Source organism: Mustela nivalis (assembly GCF_964662115.1).
Source record: "Mustela nivalis genome assembly, chromosome: 19".
Taxonomy (NCBI): domain Eukaryota; kingdom Metazoa; phylum Chordata; class Mammalia; order Carnivora; family Mustelidae; genus Mustela; species Mustela nivalis.
This window is the reverse complement of record NC_139038.1, coordinates 28,422,356-28,440,409: the sequence shown is the minus strand read 5'-3', so window position 1 is coordinate 28,440,409 and position 18,054 is coordinate 28,422,356. Positions and strand designations below refer to the sequence as shown.

The 18,054-nt window shown below is 46.4% G+C and overlaps 1 protein-coding gene and 1 long non-coding RNA gene across 8 annotated transcripts in view; one reads left to right on the top strand and one right to left on the bottom strand.

The window, feature by feature from the left end:
* The window catches only part of MRTFB (myocardin related transcription factor B), a 197,079-nt gene that overhangs the window by 102,192 nt on the left and 76,833 nt on the right, over positions 1–18,054 (top strand). The window lies entirely within an intron of this gene.
* LOC309855091 lies at positions 865–12,089 on the bottom strand. Of its 4 annotated transcripts, none has more exons than XR_014306609.1 (5): positions 10,169–12,089; positions 3,969–4,080; positions 2,610–3,292; positions 2,312–2,514; positions 865–1,532 (listed from the first exon to the last, which is right to left on the bottom strand). It is a non-coding gene; the product is annotated as an uncharacterized lncRNA (long non-coding RNA). The 4 variants fall into 4 exon arrangements; XR_014306612.1 differs by lacking the exon at positions 865–1,532 and having other exon boundaries at positions 2,113–2,514; positions 2,610–2,774; positions 3,154–3,292; XR_014306611.1 differs by lacking the exon at positions 865–1,532 and having other exon boundaries at positions 2,113–2,514.

Below are 18,054 nucleotides of genomic sequence, written 5' to 3'. Positions count from 1 at the left end.
GTTTGTGTGTGTGTGTGTGTGTGTGTGTGTGTGTGTTTAATTTTTGATTTTCCATTAAAGTCAAGTAAGGACTGTCTTATGAAGTCATAGGTGAGTTAGTCCTAAGTATAGCACATAACCTTAGAATCAAGATATCTCAACTGCAGAAGGAAAACTCGCTTAGAAAGTGCCATTTAGAAAGCAAGTGCGTGATGATCCAGAGGCAGGATTTGTGTTCATGGGGGCCTTGCTGGGTGTTCGGAGTTAATGGTTGGCCCCAGTGTAAAGGATGAGATTAATAAGGGAGAACATTTAGAAATGGTCAGAATCTTAGGAGTCCAAGGGGATGTGCAGGTATCTTGTTGAGTGCAAAGGATCCTCAAGGAGAAGCCTAATGAACTGATCAGTTTTGTAAGTAGATGCGAAGGAGCTACAGCCCTGAGCCAAGTGTCTGGACACCCCTTGACAGGAAGAAGGATGACTTCACCAAAGACAGGAGCCAGAAGGGGAGCGGGAAGGTGGAGTAGCGCTTCTGTCTGAAGACCTCGGTGTTAGCAAATCTGGGGCCCACGCTGCTTGCTGGGAAAGGTGTGAGGCTGGTACTACAGTGGGCTCTTGAAGAAAATGGAAATGATCCGAAACAGTGTCCCGGTTGAGGCTAGAGACCAAGGAGGCATCACGGAGCAGGTGTGAAGGCATAGCCTGCTTTGGTATTAGATTTGGGTAGTCGTCCTGCCTCTTTTATCTTGTCCGCCTGGGTCAGGACTCCCACGGTGGCCAAGCAGGACACCCAGTCAGACGGCGGAAACAAAGGCAGATGTTTCGTTGCCCAGGATGCCCTAGTGGAAGCCAAGCAGCAGAGTAAAAGGGTCCCCTCACCCCATTCGAGGACCTCGCGCGGGTTCCACGCGCTTCTCGGACCGCCGCCGCCGTCAGTCACCTGGGGGCGCTGTTTCGGCTTCATTGTTCCGTGACGGGAAAACGCATCCACGTGTGGAGACCCGTCCGCTGCCATCTCATGAAATCTGAAGTAGCAGGAAGACACCAGAAGACACTGAGCGCCAAACCGCAGCGCGGGGCGGCCTGACGGGGGTGTGGGAGGAGATGGAGGGCGCGCGCGTGCTTAGCGAGCTGCTCCGCGCTCCCGCGGGCGCGCCGCTGGGCCCCGAACCCGGCAAACGCGCAGCCACGGGGGCCGCAGGCCGGGGAGACCCTGCCGGGACGGAGTCCGACCCGACTTCGCCCCGTGGGGAGCGCGCGCCGTGCCTGTGCCCGGCACTTCCTATGCATCTGTTCCCCGTTGGCACACTCGCGGCAAACAGCTCTTGTCCTGTCGAGGTCGTCATGCGTCTCTGCCCACGAGGCAGCCACGGCACAGAGATGGCGCTGCTTTTCCAGGATCGCGTGGCTCTCACCGTCCAATCACGTTTACCTCTGAAGTCGTGCGCATTCCACAAAACCGTCCTGCGTCCACCTTCCTAAGTCCATCTGCGATGCTGTCACCCCCTGAAACTAAATTACTGGTTTTTCTTAATTACGTGCCTTTGAAAGACCTGTGGGAATTGAGTAAAAAGAAAGAAAGCCATACAGGTTTTTGCTTTTGGGAAAAGGATGTTGGACTCAGAAAGCCAGGATTAACCGGGGTGGCTTCAAAATACATTATTTCGGGGCGCCTGGGTGGCTCAGTGGTTAAGCCGCTGCCTTCGGCTCAGGTCATGATCTCAGGGTCCTGGGATCGAGTCCCGTGTCGGGCTCTCTGCTCAGCAGGGAGCCTGCTTCCTCCTCTCTCTCTCTCTGCCTACTTGTCATTTCTCTCTGTCAAATAAATAAATAAATAAAATCTTTAAAAAAAAAAAAATACATTATTTCATGTCTGAACTGCAATGTTTTTCTTTCCTTTTTTTTTTTTTTTCCTTTCCTTCCCTTCCCCTTCCTTTCCGCAAATGCCAGTACGTGTTTCCCATACCCCAGAGCTGCTGAGGATCAAAAGATCTTCAAGGTCCACAAGAAATACGTTAAATCCACTTGTGATCAAAAAAATCATTATCCCAGGGGCGCCTGGGTGGCTCAGTGGATTAAAGCCTCTGCCTTCGGCTCAGGTCATGATCCGGGGTCCTGGGATCAAGCCCCGCATCGGGCTCTTTGCTCAGCAGGGAGCCTGCTTCCTCCTCTGTCTCTGCCTGCTTCTCTGCCCACTTGCGATCTCTATCAAATAAATAAAAATAAAATCTTTAAAAAAATAAAATAAAATAAATCATTATCCCAGATGGCGAGCATTTGTTATTTTCTCGTGGAGGGTTTCCTGCCTACAGTTCACTCTCACTCTTACTACCTTAGGGTTTCTTCCTCGGCAACACAGGAGACGTTGGTTTTTCCCTCTTGTAGTTTAAGCATTCTCAACAGGAGCACAGATTGGTTCTTGGGGTAGAGACAAAAAGATCACACCTTTCATGTGTAAGACACATACAGCTTGGAAACGGACATGTCGTCAATCTGTGGTGTTGAAATTTCATGGAATGTGATGAGGAAAAAATTCTGTAAGAAAGGGTCGGGCCATAGGGACGATGATGGAAAAAAACGGTGAAGAAACACTCCCGCGGACAGTTTTCTTACCCCACCGTCACACTGACCGTGACTTAGCGTCGCATCTTCCCGTCTTTGCTAGGATGTGACCTCTCCCACTTTTCAGTCCTCCCTTCCGTCTGTCCTTCTCCCGTGTCCTCTGTGACTCAGAGTCCGAGGAAGACGACTCCCAAGAGGCATACTCGGAGGCTGGCTGTCTGTCGTAAGTCTGCCTGTGATCATAGAAACGGACAAAGCTTAGAAATGGAGAAAAGATTCAAAGGACCCCTTGAACGCTGACAAAGTGTGCTGTGTCATGTGTTTGTGACTTGTCCTGAGGCTGTGGGCAGGGGACTAGGGAGACAGATGGCCCTGGTCACTCGCATGCCATCGGAGCCCTGCGATGGAGGGGTGCCGTGGGGACGCACAGGCTGACTGAGAAGGAGCGGGGAGATGTGCTCCTCTGCCTTCCCGGCCGTCTGCCCCTTCGCACAGGAAGTTCTCGTGGCTCCCTCGGAGCACGGCTTGGTCAGCGCACCGTGGACGGTCCCACCCCAGTCCCGGATGCCTGGCCAAGGCGCAGGTCCCGGCCTCAGAGAGGGGAGAGCTCACCCAGCAGCGCCGGCCGGAAAGATGATCGGAAGCACGACTTACCGCCGACTCACCAGGCTCTTTCGCCCTGTTGCGGCCCTCGGTTACGCTGTAGCACTTGGTCGTTCAGATCATTGCTGGTCCTTCAAAATCTCATTCTCTTAGGAATAACAGAAAACTGTGTCCCTTCTCCTGAAACAGTGGTTTCCGTAGGGATGTTTCTATTGGAAGTACTACAGTTTGGTACTCATGTATTTTTTTTTTAAGACTATTTATTTGACACACACACAGGGAAATCACAAGTAGGCAGAGAGGCAGGCAGAGGGGTGCGGGGGAAGCAAGGCTCTCCACTGAGCAGAGAGCCCGATGTGGGACTCGATCCCAGGACCCCCAGATCATGACCTGAGCCAAAGGCAGAGGCTTTAACCCACTAAGCCACCCAGGTGCCCCAATGCCCATGTATTTAAAAAGGAACAAAAATGAAGGGCTTTTAAGATATGCTGTCTGATGTCAGAGCTCACACTGTGTCTATTTTTGCGGGGGAAAAAAAAGTTTTAATATCAGGATTCTTAAGTTGGGCTTAATAATTATTAAATTGTTGAGATTTACCATAACTAGTTGTCTGAAGATAGAATATTTTTTATAGTGTTTTTATAATTTTAACAGGAGGGAGAATTAAGGCTCAAATACATATTTTGCTAAAAATACGGCACCCTTGGGGAAAACTTGAGGTGTAATCTGGACTGACATTTTTCTCCCTAAATGTGTCCGGTCTAGTTGCCCTCCTCTGCATGGCTTCTGTGACACGGGCTCCGGCCTTGTGGAGGCAACCTCACCAGGGGCCTGCGTCTGCTCCGCTGGGGGGGCTACTGGAAGGCCTGGTTCCAAGTACCAAGATGCAGGAGATGAGAAGAAGAGGCATCTTCTCTCAGTCCGGTGTCGGGAATGCTATAGGAAAAGCACAACTCAATGTTTAGCAGTCTGTTTCCATGCTATTACTAATTATCGTCTCTGTCTCTCTCGGATGCTTTTACATTGGTGAAATGGTGCGTAGTTGGTGATGTTCTCAGGTCTGTGCTTACCCCAGTGCAGCGTCATCCCAGCCATATCTTTTTTATCAGCAGCTTTGTGAGCATATAGTGAGACTGCCAAGTTCTTGTGTAGGTCCCTTGAGCCGTGTTTGTTTCTGTTCCGAGTCCCTGAAGCCTTTCCTGGATTATTCCTAGTCTCCAAGCCATACAGTTTTTCTCACGCTTATTAAATATCTATGCTTGGAGTACTGGGAAAATTGACTTGATTTATGGAACTCTCTTTCATAGGAGAACAGCCCTTTTGGGTGTGTGTACACACACACACCGTGGAAGCAGATTTACCCTAGCCAAAGTGACTTTAATCACCTATCCTTTGAAGTTACACATCCCTCGTGACAGCAGACCCAAACGACGCTGAAGAAGATGTCGTACACAGAGTACGGAGCAAGGACAGAGCTACTGCACGCAGCTCACGGGGTAACTGTGGGCTGTTCTCTCTTAGAGAGAACGCAGGTGCCCTTCCTCCCTCCATCCCTAATTCAGTCCAAAAGACATTATGTGGGGGGTGAGCAAGGCAGCTGCCCTATGGGGGTGGGTGCAGTGATCTGCGAAGGGCTTCGGAGCCCGCCTGGGGTGAGGAGACATCTGCATAAAGTTTGGTACAGCAGTGACAGTAGTGGGATGAACAGGGTATCCATGAGTGGGGTGGCGGAGACAAGATTCCCTTTATAGGAGAAAAGGGTTACAAATATGTGAGAGAAGCTGAGAAAGAACCTTTGGTGTTGGATTAGAAATGGAGGCATCAGGGTGAACTCATGGTTTTCAATGTGTATATATAAAGAAGTCCAGGTGTACATACTTAAATATAGATCTGCATTTACATCTGTTAATACAGAAAACCATAAGTGTGTGCACACACAAACCACAGACATGTTCCCTGACTTCCTACAGAGGAGGCCTGGGAACGCTGACACCCTCATAGCAATGAGGACACCTGCTACTGAGTCTTTGCTTTCTCAGCGGAGCAGGGAAGGTAGCAGATGAGCCTGGAATACCTTGTACCAGAAAGTAATCCAGCACTCAGAGGAGCTGAAGGCAGCAGGAAAGGACTCCCACTAGTCAAATCTGGAATAATCTGAGCATCAGACTAAATGGTAGGAACATGCTGTCACCCACTGAATAAAATAGGAATCCGTGAGTCCACGGTGAAGGAAGTAGGTGCTGTAATCCACATGGGGCGGGGGGGTTCTCCTTATACTGAGATGTCCCTCTAATGAACGCAGAAGCAATGATAGAATTTTCTAAGTCACCATTTGGTGACCATCCTAACAAATAGTTCAACCCCACAAAATCATTCATTACGAAGAGAAAAACTAACTTTACAATGAAGAAACTTGGCCAATACCGTCTTAATCCATTCATCAAAACAAATATTGTCGTTAGAAGACGAACTGGATTTGTGCCCCACACAATAGGATGCAGAGAACCCACCCCGCTCGCCCCGTGGTATTCCTGCCGTAACTGGAGTCTGGTCATGAAGACACACCACAAAACTCAAACTGAGGGCAATTCTACAAAATAACTAGTATGTAATCTTCACAATTTAAGGAAGGAAGAGTCAAGAGAGACTGAGGATCTGTTCACAAATGAAGGAATACTGAAGAGGAAATAACTCAGGGCCATACGTGATCCTGGTTTGGATCCTTTTGCCTTAAAGGATGTTGTTGGGACAATTAGTGGAACTTGAGTGGAGTCTCTGGATTAGATGGTGATAAATTGGTGTTGATTTCCTGATGTTGATGGTTATATTGGGGTTTTATAGGACAATGTCCTTGTTTGTAGGAATTATACACCGGAGGGCTTAAGGTAAAGAAATGTCATGTCAGAGCCTTCTCACAGATGGTTCAGGAAAACCATGCTCTGTGAATTTGAAATTATTTCACATTTTTAAAAATACCAAAATAAATGTTCTTTCAGGCATATTCACCACTAAATTATTTTTTTCTCTCAAAACTACAGAGACAAGACTTTAGATACAAACCCACAGCAGGACAATGTGTTTCCTTATTGAAATTGTTTTATATTTATCAGATGCAAAAATAATAAGCCTACAGAGGATCCTTAAAAGAGAACTGTTTTATTTTTTAACATACTCAACACACGCACACAGCCATTCTTTTCTAAAAAAATAGAAGAGGCTGGTGTGGTTCTGTATCTACCCAGGTTTCTAAACTTGTGGCCTCAGCACAGTTGAGTGGGGTTTAAAAAGCAGCATGCTGAGAAAGAAAATATTAGGGTTTGTTGTTTTTGTTGTTATTTTTGCAAAGTAATTAAGAATGTGGGGTCTGAAGCCAGGCCGCCTGTTGGAAATGCTGGCCACCACGTATGTGGGAGGAGACTTCTGACAAAGACAGTCAATTTTTCAAGGCCTTGGTTTCCTCATCTGTGAACTGTGATGATGTCGAACCCCCAGGCCCGGCAGCAGGACACATGAGGTGACTTGTGAAAAGCGCTGAGACTGGGTCACCCTGCCCGCGCTGGATCAAGCTGGCCGCTGCTACTCTCCTTTCAGGAAGAGTGGAAGTGCGTTCGTGAAAGCATTTGAGCAGGGTTATTTTGGCTCTCCTTCTCCCTCACCAGGAGCAGAATTACTGTGAGGCCATAAAAGTTACGGCTTCTGCTGTGAAAACCTGCCCCGAGATCAGACTAAAGCCTGGAGACAGAGCACGTTCTGGAGGACCGCAAGCGTTGCAGTAGGAGAGAGACTCGGGCTTCGGAGAACTCAGACTGGCTGAACTCCAGACCTGCCGCAGCTGCTCTTTGACTTTGGTCCTGGTCTGTAAAATGGCTAGAATGTACCTTTAATCATCGCAGTCAGAAGGGGCTCTTGGGGGCTAAGGGAGATAAACTTCGCCAAACTGCGGAAAAGGTGAATGACCGAAAGAATGTCCTCAAAAAGGCTTTTATTCCTCCTTTAGAGATGCAGGAACAGTCAGTGTAGAACAGAGGCCTTGGGATCAGAAAGGAGCAGAGCATTCTAGCACGTTTTCGAGAAGTGTGATAAGCTCAGTGCTGTTTGTTCCTGTGGGGGTGTAGACTCCCAGCACTGGGCTTCCATTGCTTCAGAAGGAATTTCAGTTGACAAGAGCCGTGTGTCCGTGTTGTGTAATCCCATTCTCAAGAGATGCTGGAGAAGCGAAGATCGATATCTTTCATATCTTTCTAGAACAGTCTGGGTTGAGTGCACACCAGCCCCGGAACCAGGGACAAAGGACAGAATCCTCATCCAGTTCCCACCTGTGTTTCAGTAGGGACAGCAATACTGGGCTTTTCTGGCTTTGAAAACGTAAGCCTTTCTTCATCCCACAGAAGGATCATGTCAGATGCACACTCAAAATGTATGGGTATTTCTATTTTGAAGAGAAAATGTGCTTCCTTTAGAGAACATTTCATCTAAAATCACTGACTATTGGGCATGGATGGAGGACTTCTTTAGAATTTTGAACAATTAAGTTTTCCTATTGCCGCTTCTCCTGCTTTAATTCATGTACTTAATCGTGCAACAAGTATTAATTGAGAACTAGTCTTCCAGGCACTCTGGTAGATGTCAGTTATAAAAAAAAGTGAACCAAACGTAGCCCTCATGGAAGCACATTCCATCTGCCGCTCTTAACAACCTCGCATGGCTTTTCTGGGCACCCTTTCGCAAAGGTGCATACTTTGATCCATTTCAAAAAAAAAAAAGCTTCTTTTTGGCAGGAGCTACGGGTGGACATATATTCGCTGGGGCTACAGACAGGCTTGTCTCTGCATTTGCCTGGCGTTGCCATCCATACAGATTTCCTCCCAGCAGCGTCCCTCATGTTCGGGGGGGACAGCAGTCCGTGGCGGGCAGGAGGGTGCCTGTGGCCGAAAGCCCACGTGAGATCAGACTTGGGCTGGCCGCTGGGTGAGTCGGCTCTGAAACAGAAGCTCTCTTGCTGTCTCTGCCTTTAATACAGGGGAGGGAGATTTTTCCCTCGGAACAATCATGGCGATGTTAACTCGGTCAGCCGACTAGTGGCACAGAGGGAAACTGCCGCTCGGGTCCGGACTGGTGACGGCAGAAAGCCGCAATTGCAGTACGTTTCCCTGTTACAAAGAGCCCTGGCTCTGCCAGGAGGAGCCGGACGCCACAAAAGAACTTGGGGAGTTCAGCGTCCCGGTCGTTAGGCAGTGCCGCTGGTGGCTTGTGTATGCAGCGCGGTCCCTCCGCCGGGAGAAGACCCGCTTCCTTCGGATGCCCTAGACTGCGCCGTGTGTGCGGCCGGAGAACTTACTGAGTAATGAATGTGCTCGTCTGGCTGATAGAAAGTATTTCCACAGCCTGCGGGTGTGTTTATAGAGAGCCGGCGAGAGACCACAGGCAGCAATTTGTCTTCTTAGGTATCAGCAAAGTCTTCTCTTTTAACAACTACAGGATTTATTTTTAACTGCTTGACTCAGTGTTTGTCAGATGATTCGGACCATCAAACTGCAGCTGGAAGGACCCAGCGCGCGGGGGAAGCTGGAATGGCAAGGGGAAGGGGGCTGGCTGGGAAAAGGGGTGGGATTTCAGCATCGTGCCTCTGGGGCTCTGCCTCCCAACGTGGGAGAGAGTTTAGGGCTTCCAGCAGCACGAGTGTATTTGCGGGTCAGGCTGGGAACTGAATGGGAATGGCTGCTGCCTTCGGCTGCTTAATGACATAATTGCCCAGCGACCGGGGTCTTGTGAGGAGGAACCCAGGATCCAGGGACGGGGGACCGGGGACCAGAGCGTGCTGAGCGCTCGTCTCTGCTGCTGGGCGTATTGCGCTTCGCTCCTGCTGGATGCTGCCGGTCTCCAGAAGCCTCTCACCATGATCGATAGCTCCAAGAAGCAGCAACAGGGCTTCCCAGAGATTTTAACTGCTGGGGATTTCGAGCCCTTAAAAGAAAAGGAATGCCTTGAGGGGAGCAACCAGAAAAGTCTCAAGGAAGGTCAGTGTGTCTGTGCACGGGGGCACAAGCGCCCAATCCGTGTTCCCGTCGGCCAGGCTGAGCGTGTCTGTCTGCTGACCGTCCGTGTGTCTGCTCTCTGTTCGCGCGGGTACCTCACGCGTTCTAAGTTCTTTGAAATGAAAGCTTAACGCCGTTCTCGGTGGCTCTTTCTAGCTTGCGGTTCATTAACTGATAGAACTCCAGGGATTTTGCAATAATTAATACGGGAAGGGGACTTAGGAGGCCAGTCCTCGTTTCAGGGAAACCTTTCCAGGTTCATTTTGTATATTCTCTCATTCTTTCCATTTTTTTTTTTTGGCCCCCCACCCCCACCCCCCGGAGAGGCCACTTCCTTTTCAGTAGCATTCAGGGCGCTGTTTGTTTTAGGTTTACAAATGCATGATTCCCGGAAAATTAATTTTTTTTCCAATTGACATGTTTACGGGGTTTATTGTTTAAAACCAGGAAGGTAGCTAGTGCTTTCTTAATGATATCTTTAAATGGTTGGTTTAATTGGTCGTAATGCACATTGCATTGTTTTGTTTTGTTTTGCTTTTAAAAACACATTGCTTGGTTTTGTGGTCTTTTAACAAGGCAAAAAATAAGCTTAAGGATACTTGTCCATTATTTTTGGTGGCCACTGCACAGTACCTCCCTGACTGATTGGAGAAAATGGCCAAAGGTATGAGCTGTGCTGTCCCCTGTCGTGGCACATACCGAAGAGTGGTCAGACCAGTTCATGTGCTTTACTGGAGCAGGAGACCAAGGGCCATGGTTTCAGAAATTCGGGATCTACAGAGATTAAGTTTTTCCTGAATTTGAGATAATGAAGGTCACCCCCTCTCAATGCGTGGTTACTTTGGAATTTGATTTTCTAGGGCTCCTTGGGAGGAAAACAAAAGCCCAGGGTAACATTTTATCTGCATTCAGCTCCTGCCGTCAGCCACCCCTCACCTCTCACTCGCCCTTGCTTATCTTGGAGACCCAGAGAGCACATCTGGACTTACCTGCCTCAGTAGCAGTTTGAGCTGCTTCTTCCAAAAGGATATTCCTCTTTTTTTCTCTCTCTCATTTAGACTATGAGAATGTGATGATAGAGATTGTTACAGATTTGAAAGATAAGAAGAAGAAACAATAGTTGGACTTTTTAGAGTTGAACTACTTCTGGGTATGGGCAGAGAAAACACCCAGGTCCAAATAAACGGCACAATTAAGTATAAATAGCTGTTGCCAGGAAGCAAACAATGGGGTGGCCTCTCCTTGCTCACAGCAAGCCTTCCTGCGGATTCCTGGAGAATCAATACCGGTGGAGTTTTTAGGACACGTTCTGGAGAGTCCCTGAGGGAGGTTGAAGTTTTTAAATCATTAAAAAAAAAAAACAAAAGAGAGTTAATTATGTAAGCATCATTGAAGTCATGGCCAGGTGTTAAGCTCCCGGTTTGTACCTTACATTTGAAGCAGGGAAAGAAACAGAGTCGTCACAAGCACGGAGTAGGATAAGGAGCAGGGAAGCAAGGATTAAAAATAGGAAGCCGGCTAGAAGCATGAGCAGCAAGGACAGCAGAGCAGAGCTGACATGATTACGTAACGTATGGGTTGTTTCCCTAACCCTTGCGACCGTGCCTCCCATTTATGCTTGTGTGATAGCCGAGTGTCCAAAGGGCCCGAGGGAGAGGTACTGGGGATCGGGTCCCAGCCGCGCCATTCAGGAGCCCCGTGACTCTGGACAGGTTCACTGCTCCGAGCCTTAATCTCCTCATTTGTGGAACGAGAAGCAACATGTACTTCACACTGTGTTTATGAGATGCCCAATTTGATGCCACTTTGTCGTCCCTCTGCTTGTCTTTTTTCAGCCCTTTGTTACTATTCCTTCTACTTAAATTTTCATTTTTAAAATTCCCTATAAATTTACAGCTATAGAGAAATATTCTGTATGTTACTGTCATATAAATTCATATAAAATCACATAAATTCATACATAGGGGGACCTGGGTGGCTTAGTCGGTTAAGCTTCTGCCTTTGGCTCAGGTCATCATCTCGGGTCCTGGGATCAAGCCCTGCGTTGGGCTCCCTGCTCAGTGGGGAGTCTGCTTCTCCCTCTCCCTCTGTGCCCCCCCCCCATGCTCACTCGCGCTCTCTCTCTTCCTCAAATAAATACAATCTTTAAATAGATAAATAAATTCATACATATAAAGAGGTAAGGGAAGAGAACTTTCATATTTTAAAACACTCCACAGAAATGGTTAAGTGAAATCACTCTTACGACAGTTGCACTGACCACGGTTTTGCTTTACGTCCCTCCACAGATTGTGTTTCTACCCACTTTCCACTAGAGATAGGGCCGAGAGAAAAAACAAACAAAAACCCCATAGATATCAAGGATGATCTGTTATCTCCCCATTAGTGATGCCGAAAGAGAGAATAGACCTGGGTTCAATTAGAACAGAAAAAAATAAGAGAAATTTTGCGGAAAGCACTTTTTAAAAATTTGGAGTGGCATAAAAATAAGGTGATTCGTGTGCAACAGTGGGACTCCTCTAATTGTGTCGCTGTCACAGCCTGCCAACAAGTCGCAGTGGTCAGCGTAGCAGACTCGTAGAACACAACACTGGGATTGGGGACAGTCCTCAGTGAAGCTTCATCTGCTCTTAGGCCATGGACCATACGTTCGTTATATTAATCTGTGAAAGTTGATTGATATAGCAGTGGTTGTGGAAACACCTAAACACACTGGAGTCTAATTAGATCCTGTGCTATTGGTCAGAAGAGACAAATGTACTAGTGATTATTAGTGTCCAATGGTTGATGCCTCATGTGTTAAGGGACGCCAAAAATATTCATTATATTTCACATCAGTAGTGTTTAGTCCTCCACTCCTTTTTGGCAACATTGGTTTGGGTTTGGGTTTGTTTGAAAGAAGAGTCTGTGCAATTTTTTTTTTTTTTTTTAATATCAAGAACGCAAGTTTCCAGGTAGTGAAGGAAGGCTAAATTTTGGTCCATTCGTTCTAACCACATGGACACAGCTTGGTCTCTCCGGTGTTTCTGACGTGTGTCTGCTGTCAGGGTTGCCAGTCCAGCCCACTGCTCAAGAAGGTGCCCTGTTACTAACTTACATTGGGATATTTTAGAATTCCTGTTACTGTTGACAGTGCTAGTTAGCCAGAATTATTATTAGGGGGAAAGCAGACTTCTATTAGCAAATAATCATGGGCTTCAGAAATTTCTGTGGCACCTCAACAAGAAAATTTAGTAATATCTATCGAAAATTTAAGAAGAAAATGTTCCAAGTGTGAACAGCCTCTGAATAGTTGTCATCCCATACCAAAGAATTGTTTGGATAACAAAGCCTGTTACCTCACAGTTTTGTTAATGCTTGTATAAACTTTCTGGTAAATACCAATCCATGTGTGTAGTGGGAGAATTTAATTATTAGCTGCTTTGGGTGAAGATAGCAATAAATACCATGAATTCTTGGGGCGCCTGGGTGGCTCAGTTGTTGAGCGTCTGCCTTCAGCTCAGGTCATGATCCCTGGGTCCTGGGATCGAGCTCCAAATTGGGCTCTCTGCTCAGCAGGAAGCCTGCTCCCCTCCCCGCTCCCCCTGCTTGTGCTCCCTCTCTGTCTGTCTGTCTCGCTCACTGTCAGATAAACAAATACAGTCGTTTAAGTAAAAAAATATCATGAATTCTCCTGATCAAATTCAAGATAGAGAATTCTCCTTAGACTAGTTTACTTTGTCAAAGCAGCAGTATGCAATCTTCACTTTTGGCGTGTCCACAATAGAAAGTGAACATTTCTAATTGCATTCAACATGGATGAAATCTAAATTTAATTTCTGGGTCTAAAACTAGGGATGGATAGTAGAGAACACTGACTTGACAACCAAAGAATTAACAATTAGAAAATTTGAGGGCGAATCACAGAAATTGAGGTGATTTAATTCAGATAAGTGGTTTAATCTGAGTTATTAAGATAATGAAATATATAACACCAGTGCTACCAGGTAGTTATAATTAAAGAGGAAAATGGTTGTTCACTTTAAATATGTCTCTTACAGTGAGAATAAAAACCCTAGAAAGAAAACTGGGCTGTGTTTTATTTTACTTTGACTAACACTTACTGTTGTAACAAACAGCCCCAGAACTCAGTGTTTTAACCAGAGGGCATCTCTTGCTCAGCACACAGCCCATAGCGGATTAGACTGCTGCCCTAGTCAGCTGTCCTCTGAGAAGTGACTTGGGGAATCTGGGCTTTTCATTGTGCTGCTCAGCCCATGGGTGTGGGAATAGGAGGAAGAGTTTCGGAGTTGGGGGCCACATTCCCACTTCTGTCCCCGGCTGGTAAATAACACTTGAGATAAAGTATGTGACAGCCTGTGGTAGCCTGCATAGTAAACAGTGGAGTAGATTAACGTGGTGTGCTGGGACATGGCTGGAGTAGGCCTTTTTAAGAAAAAGGTGCACATTTTTCCAAAGTCTTCTGAGCCAACTAGCCTGGGGGAAAACAGATTAAACAAATACCTTGACCAAACTACCCAAACTTTTCTACATGTTGGAAATTATCTCATACGTACTCCCCCGCACTGTCCATTAGCCACATATGGCTGTTTAAAATAATTAAAATGAAATAAAATTTTTAAAATTCAGCTCCATCATCACATTAGGCACACGTGGTTCGTGCCTGCCATGCCCAACAGTGCAGATTATAAAACACTTTGTCAGTGTGGAAAGTTCCGTGAAAGACAGCGCTGCCGTACCCTCTCCCCTCCACACCTCTGCGCACCACGTTCCTCTCACCCCAGCTTTGCAGGTTCAAAGTCGCCGAAAACTCAGTCCCGGTGCCTTTTCGCGAAGAACATCGCTGGACGCTATCACCTGAAAACACTTTCTTCTCCCGGGCGTGTTCTGAGTAACTCCGTCTGCATCTCTTCTTCACCTTTTACCTTCTGCCGCGGTGACATGCATGCATTTTTGTCTTCACTCTTACACTGTAATGATTTGGGGGATGGAATCCTCATGTGGATCATTTTTGTATCTCACCCCTAGTGTCCTGCATGTCATGGACACATTAAGATTATGCAACAGATATTTAAAGAGTATTATCTGCCTCTCTGCCTTCTTGAACAGTGTAATCGGAACTCCTCCCTTCAGATATAATTTATAATTCAGATATAAACTCATAACCCCCTGTGGGATGCATTGGTGCCTTAAGGCACTGTCAAGGTGTGTAAAATCACTCATCCGTGCACGGAATGATCCCCAGATCATTACTAGATGACTAGCACTGTTATTTATGGGTTGTTTTTTGCCAAAACCTGGCAGTTCTCCCTTTTCTGATAGGCTGCTTCTAAGCTTCTGTGAAGTAAGCAACAGAGTAACAAAATGGAGTAGTGAGATTGTGATTGTGCTGTCCGCTCAACCAAAATACATTTATTGAGCTGTGGTGGGAGAAAGGGACAAGTGGGCAGTAGAAATAAAGAAAGCTACAAAGCCTTCTCTGAGCAAAAAGCACTTGAGTTTTGCAACATCTCATTTGATTCCTCTGGGAATTTTTTCTTTCTTCGTGTTCTATCAGTGTTCTACAAAATTCAAAGTGTTGTATGGTGAGGTGTCACCAAATTAACATTTAAAAAAAATAAATCAGAAGCATATGATGTGGTCCTTATAACAAATTAAAATAACATGTAGGTATGAAGGAAAAGTAAAAGATCCCTCTTCCCAGGCATGATTCAGTGTTAAAAAAAAAAAAAATGGGTGAAGGCTCTTTTTTTTTTTTTTTTTTTTAAGATTTTATTTATTTATTTGACAGACAGAAATCACAAGTAGGCATAGAGGCAGGCAGAGAGAGGAAGGGAAGCAGGCTCCCTGCTGAGCAGAGAGCCCGACGCGGGACTCGATCCCAGGACCCTGAGATCATGACCTGAGCCAAAGGCAGTGGCTTAACCCACTGAGCCACCCAGGCGCCCCGTGAAGGCTCTTTTTGAGATGAAGTTATATAATTTAATTTTTTTATTAGAAATAATTGCATTGTGCAGAAATTTGAGTACTCAGCATCATGCCAACATACAGGGAGTTCACAGCCTGAAAAGTGAGCAACTAAATGGTAACATAGGAGGTAGAACTTGCACATACGTAACAGAGAGCACAGGAGAAACCCATGTGTACTTTGGTCCAAATGAGCGGGTGACACGCCTGCAGCCAGCCCTCTGTCATGTGCTGTAGACCTGTACAGCCCGCTACGTCCCTGGCAGCTCCGGTGGGCCTCCTTTTCCCGGGAAACAGACTTCTCCAGTTTTCCATCACCTTTAAGCGCACCTCTGTCTACCCGTTGGCTCCTGCTGGGAACCTCAGTGGGACTGATGCCTGATCTCCGCCTCATAACTGCCACCAGGTCCTGTCACCAGATCTGTCAGCTCGACCTCAGAAATCTTTCTCTCATCACAGCCTTGTTTCACCACGGCCACTACCCTTGCCTGCATCCCCTTCCCCAAATACGGTCTTTACGGGGGTCTTCACTTACGCGGACGGACGTGGAACTGCCTCCCAGTCTCGCCCCACCCACTCAGACCCCTCCATGAGGGAGGCCAGGCCCTTCTGTCCAGAAGCAGGTTACACTGCTGTCCCTCCATCTCTTTCTTCTCCCAGCATGCCTCTCCCTCCCCACCCCACGCTAGTCTATTGGCCTGACAGGCTGCACCCCGTGCCTTCCTCGGCACGGTCATGTGCAGTCGCTGTGACACGAGGACAGCACATAGGTCAGCCCACTTCTCTGTTCTCTCTTGTGTTGGTGAGCAGATTACTGTGTGCATGTGTGTATGCGGGTAACTAGGTAGGTACATGCACGTGTGTGTGTGTGTGTGTGTGTGTGTATCAGTCCCATTCCTGAATCCACACAGTGGGCAAAAAAGCCAAGCTATCAAGTCAGGATCAGGAACCTCAAAAAAGTAGCACCTGCTAATTGGAAGTAAATAATATTTCACAGCTTTCCTGTTTCATTGTCAATTATCCTTTTATTCAGAGAGGCTGCCTTGGGCATTTATGTTGCCATTTCTTAGTCTTTTATGCCACATACATCTTCCCATCTTAGAAGAATTAGGAAGGAGTTTTTACCAGTCAGCACCTTTACCTAGAGCTACACACTGAAATTCTGATGCAGCAGTGGAATATAGAATTTCTGATTGCCTCCAAAATAAGAAAAATAGTATCTTCTCTCAGAACCATAGACGCTAACAAATCTAGAAGTTTGGGTGCAGAGCCAGAATTGTCCTACAGATTAGAAATCAATTGTCTCTAAGAAACAAATCAATATTGTTTTAACCTCTTCACATTGCTGGTGATGAAGCAGTTAAGTGGTTGATTTTGCTTTTGAAGCTCCTGTTATTTGTGTTACACTTGCTTTTATGCCACTGTGTACTTTATTTCCATCACTTTTTAACCAAACAAGATGTTTAAAATGCATATATGTATAATACCCTTCTGTACGGCTGCCACAGACTAATGTCATCCCTGCCGATCTGTGTCAGGCCCTTGGCTTGACATCACGTTGTCACACCACGAGAAGCATACTTTAAATTCATTCCAACTTTTGACAAAAAGGAGAAGGGAATTTGTGTGAAGGTATGATCGGTTTAAAGAAACATGCCCCATTTTTAGCAGTCTGTTTCCATGGTAACAGAAGCAGCAGCCAACCATGGAGTTATCAAAGTGCCTGTAAATTTCCAAGGCTGAGTGTTGGAAACATTGTTTTCCTGACCTCATGCTGCAGATTAATTCAGGAAAGCTGTAGTGTGTGAGCTCGGACTGTTAGCATTCTCATTTTGACTTCATTTTTAATTCCTAATAGAGGGTAAATGGTGCCTTTTAGACCGTGACCTCCTTGCCAGCAAGCGTAGAATTCCAGAGTCTGTACCCCCTGCCTCTCCACACGGCCCCCAGCCCGGTGGACTTCCTAAGGATACAGTAGGCGACATTGGAAAGAAAGGTAGTATTTCCTATGCGGCCTAAGCCCTAACTTTTTGAAACGCTATTTTGCATAGTTTTTGTTTTTTGTTTTAAGTTTACTTGATGCTGTCTCCGTTTCTTAAAGTGGAAAACAATCTTAGTATGAAAACTCCCACTCAAAATGCTGTTTGCTCTTCGGCCTGTCCGAGGTGTGGATTTCTGGGCACACTGTGTGGCTCTGCTTCCACTCCAGAAAGGAAGTGCTGGTGAAGGGAGCTGACTTCATCAGCGCAGAGAGTGTGGCTCTCACGAGACAAACCACCATTTTATTTTGGGCCTCTTTGTGTTCTATTTTGTGGAATCACTTAAAGAAGAACCTTATTTTAGAACTGGCAGATTTGACCCCTGAAAATATCACCAGAGGTCCGTGACCTTTGGTTGCTACTTTTTATCCTTTGTGAGAGTGCTTAAGTGCTTTTTCCCTTCTTTAATGGATCATGAATTTTACATTAATTGTGAGTGGCGATGAAAACAAATCAGTGTCTGCCAGTTTTTCATGGCTTCCTTTACTCCCTTGCCCTTCACCTTCCCTTACTAATCTTCTTATACCCTTTAAAGCAACATAATTGGACTTGCATCTTGTGTTCTACCTCCGATACTGACTCAACAATACCCTAAGCGTCAAGTTCCTGCAACAAAGTGAAACAGTCTTGGTTCTGCCCATGATAAACACTTTCCCATAGGAAATTCTTCCATTGACTTATTCTTAAATTTGACACAACATTCTCTTTCTTTAGAAAATATAACTCCAGGGCATCTGGGTCGCTCAGTTGGTTAAGCAGCTGCCTTCGGCTTAGGTCGTGATCCCAGAGTCCTAGGATTGAGTCTCGCATCGGGCTCCCAGCTCTATGGGGAGTCTGCTTCTCCCTCTGACCTTCTCCCCTCTCGTGCT